The sequence below is a fragment of the Corylus avellana genome, chromosome ca5 (assembly GCF_901000735.1).
Source record: "Corylus avellana chromosome ca5, CavTom2PMs-1.0".
Lineage (NCBI taxonomy): Eukaryota > Viridiplantae > Streptophyta > Magnoliopsida > Fagales > Betulaceae > Corylus > Corylus avellana.
The window spans coordinates 23,094,754-23,102,633 of record NC_081545.1 but is presented as its reverse complement, the minus strand read 5'-3'; the positions used below and the strand labels follow the sequence as shown (position 1 = coordinate 23,102,633).

Here is a 7,880-nt window from a genome sequence, read left to right as displayed (position 1 = left end):
GCAACTCCACAAGGAGTGCTCCACCGTCTCATATTCCAGTCCACATATGGGGCATAATGGATCTTGGGTGATACCCCATTTATGAAGGTTGCTCTTCGTAGCTAATATGTTGTTATAGCCCTTCCAAAGAAAGGTTTTCACCACCCTAGGCCCCTTATTTTCCAGATCTTCCTCCACACCATTGATTAATCGTGTTCCAGATTTTTTTGTTTGTCTTTCAGGCATTGTCAATCATTATTGAAATCAAAGTATTCAATAGGTTAAATGTGAAATATGGTATTTAAACACAAAGGGTACTTATTTTCTCTTCTTTTTTCCATTTTTTTTCCTTTACTTTTTTTGCTGTACCAACAAATACTTTTCACTTCTTGTAGAACCTTTGGAACATGACTTCATTACGCAAGCCAAACATTCTTAAAATAATATCAGCATTATTTTTCACGCCAAGAGTATCTCTGCATCAATTATATTTGTTCAATAATTTAGAAAATTCAATAAATATTTGTTCAATAATTTAGATATTATAATATTAACAATAATATTGATCCATAAGATAGAGAACTAAGCACATGCCATCCCCACTAGTACTATATAAAATTACAATGACTATTGTTAAATTGTTACTTAATAAGTAATATACTATTACCATATAAGTTATTTTACTAAGGAGAAACTATACTTATCTTCCTAAACTTATGCGCATTTTGCAAACACCCTAAAATGTTCAAAGTCTCTAACTTTGGTGTATTGGACTTTTATTTCGTTTCAGTTACCCCCTTCCGTTAGAATTTTCTATTAAATCCTAACGGGGGTGTGAAATACCTAAAATGCCCTTATTTTTTATTAAAAAACTCTTGACCTGTGAATTCACCGGTAGATCTAACCCACCGGTATTGTGATTCATGGGTCATATTATTATTATTATTATAAAAAATATAATAAACAAATAAAAAAAAAAAAGAAAGAAGAAGAAGACGGGTGACCCACGGTGGGTCACAGCAGGTCACAAGTTGACCCTACATGGGTCACCTAGTGGCCCACAGTCCACGGAGGGTCACCTGGTGGCCCACGATGGGTCACCTTGAGACCCATGGAGGGTTAGTACTTGTGACCCACGATGGGTCACCAAGGTGACCCGCCGGTGGGTCACCTTTTTTTAAAAAAAAAAATAATAATAATTTTTTATTTATATATAAGGGTAAATTTGAAATTTTAAAAATTTTAGAGGTATAAAGGCCTTTCATTCATTATACCGTTTGATTTAACTATAATATCTAACGGCAAGGCGTATTTGGAACTAAAAGAAAGTTAGATACACCAAAGTTGAAAACTTTGAACATTGGGAGGTTGTTTGCAAAAGGTGCCTAAGTTTATGGGGTAAGTGAAGTTTTCCCTTTTATTAATTAGTATATATACCTATATTTATTAATTAATATGTATATATGTAAATATATACAAGCCGAACCTTATACGAGTATGTTTGTGAACTTAAAACCAGCGAGCGGAGTTTTATACGAATATGTATCGTTTAATAATCGAGTTTAATTTCGTATCCACGAGCAGCTCATTTAATAATTGAGTCATGCACGGCACATCATATCTTTTTTTTCGAAGATAGGCTAGAATCTAATAAAATTTTCACATTTTGCCCATCAAAATCCTATGTGGCAAAGTGTCATTTGCCATCAACTTAGCAAATGATACTTTGTCCCCTAGGATTTTGATGAGCAAAATGTGAGAGTTTTATTAGACTCTTAACATTTTTCTTTTTTCCCGTATGAATGGGATAAATTGTATATAATCACAACACAATCTACCCTGTATTATCTTATTGATTTAGGGTTAGGTTTGTTGGAAAACTTACTGTTGAGGACTTTGTAAAGGGAAAACTATTTTGTGCCGAGTAATTTGGACAAAAATTTCCTCTAAACTAGTTTGGCGGAAATATCAATCATCCAACTCATTTAAAATAGTGCTAAGTGTCTATAAACATTTAAAATGCACATTAAATTCTTAAAGTAATTAATAGCAGTTCACTAACGTAGACTAACGTTTTAAATGTTTTTTGACACTTATTACTATTTTAAATAAGTTGAAAGATATTTTCTCCAGACTAAATAACAAGATTCTCTCCAGTCCATTTTAGACCGAAGAATATCCAATCCATAGCTAGTTAGAGCCACAAATAAGACACTTGTTGTGACCGATTGCCTGGAAGAGTCACGGTTTAAAATAAAAAATAAAAAATAAAATGAAATATATAATATATTTCCTATCTGTTGTGACCGATTGCCACGAAGAATAATTTTTATTTGTTCATCTACATATTAAATGTAGAGAAATCCATCTTTCTTTCTTTTGTTTTTCTTTTTTTTTTTTAAATTTTTGTTTGAACATTCACGACTTATATAAAATACGCATGCAGATGCATGGATAATGTTTGTCTAGGCTCCAAACTTAGGGACTTTAGCGGTAGAGATTTGAGCAAGGAAGTGCTCCGCTACAAAACGCCATTGGATCTTCCCAGTGGCTGTCTCCGGGAGAGAATCAGTTATAAATACTTTTTTCGAGACTTTGAAGCCCGCAAGACTCTTCTTGCAAAATCTCAGTTCCTCTGCCTCGTCAATCTTTGATCCTTCTCTCCGTATGATTGCACAATTTATCTGTTAATTACCAAACCAGACAATCAAAACAAATTATATATATATATATATATATATATATATATATATCTTAATTTGCATTAAGATAAATTATTAATGCTTCAAAATCCAACATTTCTTCACTGACTTGACGTGAAAGGCACTGATGATGACTCGTCTACTTTTTTCCACGAGGCAGATTTGTATTCTTCATCCTCTACTCAAACAAAGAGGGTACTTTAGGGTAGTGATGATTTTTTAATTCTTAATTTCTAAATTATTTTATTATTATTGTTTTGTCCTTTATGCGTATTTTATAACGGTGGAATCACAAACATACAAACAATTATTTTGCTATAGATCATGCTGCTTTCTGGCGTACGTTTCAAACTTTCCATCACACCATGGGTGATGGGGCCAAATCAACAAACAAACAGTGACATGTACGTGTATGCCACTGTCAACGGCTTCACGTAAATTCTCTTTTGGATTGATGAACACAACATCATCAATAAATTAAATAAAATAAACAACAACAAAAATAAAAAATAAAAAAAGGCACTGTACGTACTACTTGTTCCTCTTATTACCTCTTCGCCGTATTTGTCATCAGTAACCCCGAAGGACTCCTTGAGCAATTTCAGGATGAGACAAAAGTACTGCGTCCACCTCAATCGGTGATAAATTTCAGGATGAGACAAAAGTACTGCGTCCACCTCAATCGGTGATATTTTCTCCCCTGCAAAATTATAATTAATAACCATGATATTGGAGTGATATTACAGAGCTAGAAATCTTGAAAAATTTACCTCCATGATTAATGAGCTCTTTGATCCGACCAACAAGATGCAAATACCCGTTTGAATCAAAGTACCCGAGATCGCCCGTATGCACTACAAAAATTATGGTCATTAGTGGCGACCCAAAGTCACCGCTAATGAGCAAAAAGTTGCCGCTATTTGTACGTGGCCGCTATTTACAAATAGCGGCAACACGCGGCCACTATTTGGTGGTTGGTAGTAAACCGATGGTGAAGCTAAATATTGGCGACTTTTAAGGTTGCCACTAATGAATTAAAAAAATAAAAACTAAATAGCAACGACTATAGAGTCGCCACTATTGATTAAAAATAATTTTTTAAAAAAATTGAAAAAAAAAAAAGCATATATATATATATAGTTGGGATGACACATGCAATGCACATGCTTCATTCCCTATATTATGTATCACTATAATTATTACCATTATAATTTTAATAATATACATATATTATCCTATAAATAGATTTAATGTCTAGATTATTGAACAAGTATACATAAAATTTTCTGAAAAGTAAGACTATAAAAATCATAATTTCATATTCTCAGCAATCAAACAGATCGTAGAACCCAAAAATTCACAAAAAAAAATTTTTTGATAAGTAGAACCCAAAAATTCACAAAATTACAAGACAATCATTAAAGTTCGTAATTTCTTAGCAACCAAAAAGCCGTCGGATCCAGTCTTTTCGTTTGAAAACAAGACAAAGAACTATACCTGCACAAACAGCACTACAAGAGCATCAGATATTTGCTGCACGAATGGTTTTTAAGGAATATTATTGCCAAGCAAAAACACAACTGGAGCCTAACAAGGGAATTTCGGATCTAGACAACATTTAGAGAAAAATTAGTAGTATGGCAAGCAAAAATGGGAGGCAGCATAAAAATACAAAAGAGGAAAAAGATGTCCATAGATAATGGGAATGAGAAATATGAAGCTGAGTTAGGATTTAAAAACAAATACAAAAAACCTAGAGGGAAGTGCAAAGATACTTTTGGAAAAAAATTTAAAGATTTTTTTTCTGGTAAGTAATCAACGAATAAGTGACAAAAGAGTACACAACCTAAGTACAGAGGAATTATAAGAAAGAAAAAGAAATAAACAGAAAGAAAGACAACATATGCAAAATGGATAAAAAAAATAAAATAAAAAATAAAAAACACATATTATCCAAAATTAAATTGAGAAATAAGGGGGGCAAAAAACCATAAAACTATATTGGCTGCAAAGAGGGAAAGGAGAAAGAAGAGAAAAACGGCCAAGCAAAGGGAAGGGAAGAGAGGGGGGAGGAGAAGTGTTTCTCCTTTGCATTGTGGTTACAGAGAAGAAAGTAGAAGAGAAAAGGAAAGGAAATTATTTTCCTTTGTTTGGTTCCTAGACACAGGTAAAAAAAAGAAAAGGAGAATCACTACTCCATAACAAGCTGCGCGTAATGTAATATTAGCAAGATGAGAAGATTTCAAGAACTTACAACAGAAAAATAATGTAAATAGACTGAAATATATGACCTCCCTTACCTAAACAACTTGCAAAAGCCAAATACTGCAGCCTTTGAGCATGAACTAAGTAGAAGCGACTCCAAGCAAAACAAGCCAAAGCCAACTAAGTAGAATATCTGCAGTAAAACCAACCGACACATTAGGTAAAACCCCAACACCAAATCCAATAACTTGCATGAATATAAAACATTAATATGTTGCATTTGTTATTCCCCAAACTATGAATTTTGGCCTTCACTATTCAAGGCCATAAGACAGTAAATTTGCTTTTAAAAGTAAGAGGTGTTAGAAAGCTAGCATTATAAGAAAAAAGGCAAATAACCCTTACCATATTTATTATGACATCTTCTAGGTACATAGGTCTGTTTTCCCACTAAGCACTCTACTCATTCATTTTTTGTAATGTTGAATCATTTACATCAATGAGATTTAAAAAAGAAAAATAAAAGCACTCTTTTCCTTTTGCAGCACATTCTACACCATTACATATCTCCTATTAGACAGCTTTATACTATGAAGAACATAAGAAGTAGAATAAATCAACCTAAAATTCATTGATAACTACCCCCACCAACTGCACAAACATCCCATGACTCTGCAGTTTCATATCAAAATAGGCAGTAATAAGAGCCATTAACGGAACAACGTACCCCAATCAATACATGGTCATTGAAGACATCGATTGCTGCAAGGATTCCCCTGAATTAGAAAAAGAAGAAAAATTTATATGAATTAACCATAAACGTATGAAATTTAAATAAATAAATAATTTATAACAACAGTTGCAAGCCACACTGCTTTTCAACAAGCCTGAATATGCTATGGAAAAGTTACAAGAAAGTTGTCCACTGTACTCTATACATAACAATTTCTTAATCATTGAAAATAGGTTCACTGTAGCACCAAGCTGTCTCATTTACTTTATGCAAATCAACAATCGGATAATAGCAATTTTCCAAAAAAATATAATCCAATTCCTTTACTATCTACAGCAAGGTTTTATAGAAAAAAAGGTTCTGTGGTGTGGGGTAGCAGAATCAGCTATAGAATACAAAAAGAAAAATGACAAAGAGACCCTGAAAATTCCATAAGACAATCCAGCTCCTTTACCATGTACTTTACTATATGTTCATTCTTAAGGATCTTATTCCCACCAAGAACAAGTTCACTGTAGACATAATTATAAAATTATAGTGTTCGACTACAACTTTCATATACCCGTCACTACACGTCACAAACAACCAAAATCCCTGAGCATTATTTTCGTCAAATGTTCTTCCACAACAAACAGCTTGTCTATACTATATTAATATGGTAATCAACCCTGTTTGAAACTTAAGTTCATACAGCTCAGAAATAGCAAGGACAAGTTTATTGTAGACATAATTAAAACATTATATTGTTTGACTACAATTTGTATGCTACCACCGCTAAACATGTGAAAAACAACTAAAGTGCTCGAGCATTATTTTCGTCAAATCTACTTCCACAACAGGCTTCATTACAAATATAATTATATGCTATATTAATATGGAAATCAAACCCGTTTGAAACTTCAGTCCACACAGCTCAGAAATCAATTAACTTACGTCAATGACTTCCCATGAAAGACAACTGGCGGCGCAATAGCAGCGAAAATACAAAACCCAATGTGAATCTGCATTATGCCAAATTGATTAATAGAAAGAAAAGTATACCACCTATGCATGAGGAGTATTGCTAGGATAAGATGATATAACATATGGCACCTACCAAGTAGAACAGGAAAAACCAACCGAACCTCAAGGCACTATCCGTCCTGCATTGCAAACAAAGCCACTTGTAAGAACCATCAGCACTCCTAATGCCACACTTTTATGGTATGACCACAGACATTCTTTGATACCAAATAATTAAATATGTAGTTCCTCTAGCTAGGTTGATATCAGTTACATCAGATACAAGTGTTTCTCTCTCCAGTTGAATGACAAATATGTGCTTCTCTCACCAGTTGAATAATGAAAGTGAGATCATTGCCACACAAACAATCATAAAAGCCACAAAATATACAATATGCTACAAAGACACAATGTAAACAATATTGTCAATGGTCTCCTAGACTAAAAGGCATTCCCCCCCCCCAAAAAAAAAATAAAATAAAATAAAATAAACAAGCTAAAGTCACAAACCCTAGCATAGTATCTTACAGGAAGAAATTTTACATTCTACAATGTTACGTGGCAACTTCCAACAAAAAATAAGATCTATGAACCATTATAAGAAGAAACAATCATGTTAAGGCTCTGATTGACTCAACACCAACAAAAAAAAAGAGAGAGAGAGAGAGGGAAGCATATAATGTTACCACAACAAGGCAATTAAGTAAAGTCACTGATTGAGCTCACACACACAAAAGAACATATAATGGCACCACAATGAGACAATGAAATAACATGCCCATCCCAACATTACCCATTATAAGCAATTGCCACTTGTATATCAGCTCGAGTGGGACAAATTGACACAATGATTATATGTTATCAATTCTTCTACAATAAAGGTAAAAGACTGCAGCCTTTTTATTTTGATAAATAAAAATAATGGAAAAGACTGAAGCTTAAACATTTTGATTCCCTTTCTTAACAGATTAGTTTCCACAAATACTTCAGCCTTATTTCTTTGCTTAAATTTATGCGGCAAATTAGTTTCAACTCCATCAAACCACTATTACCTCCACATACTAACACGCCCATCAATTTCAAGACTTGGACAACATATGCATCCCCTTTTGATAGCAAACGTCCGTAGATAATAAGTAATAAGATTAGAGTGTTCAAGTAAGAGAGACAACCATATCAACAGGGAAGATCAAAAACACACCAAAACTTAGAAAGTATACCTAAATATGAAAGTTCATAGCCACAGAATTGTTCATTTG

At 33.3% G+C, this 7,880-nt stretch overlaps 1 pseudogene; it reads right to left on the bottom strand.

Moving 5' to 3' along the window:
• Positions 1 to 2,249: 2,249 nt before the first annotated feature.
• Positions 2,250 to 7,880, bottom strand: part of LOC132181959 (probable CoA ligase CCL9) — a 9,995-nt pseudogene continuing 4,364 nt past the window's right edge.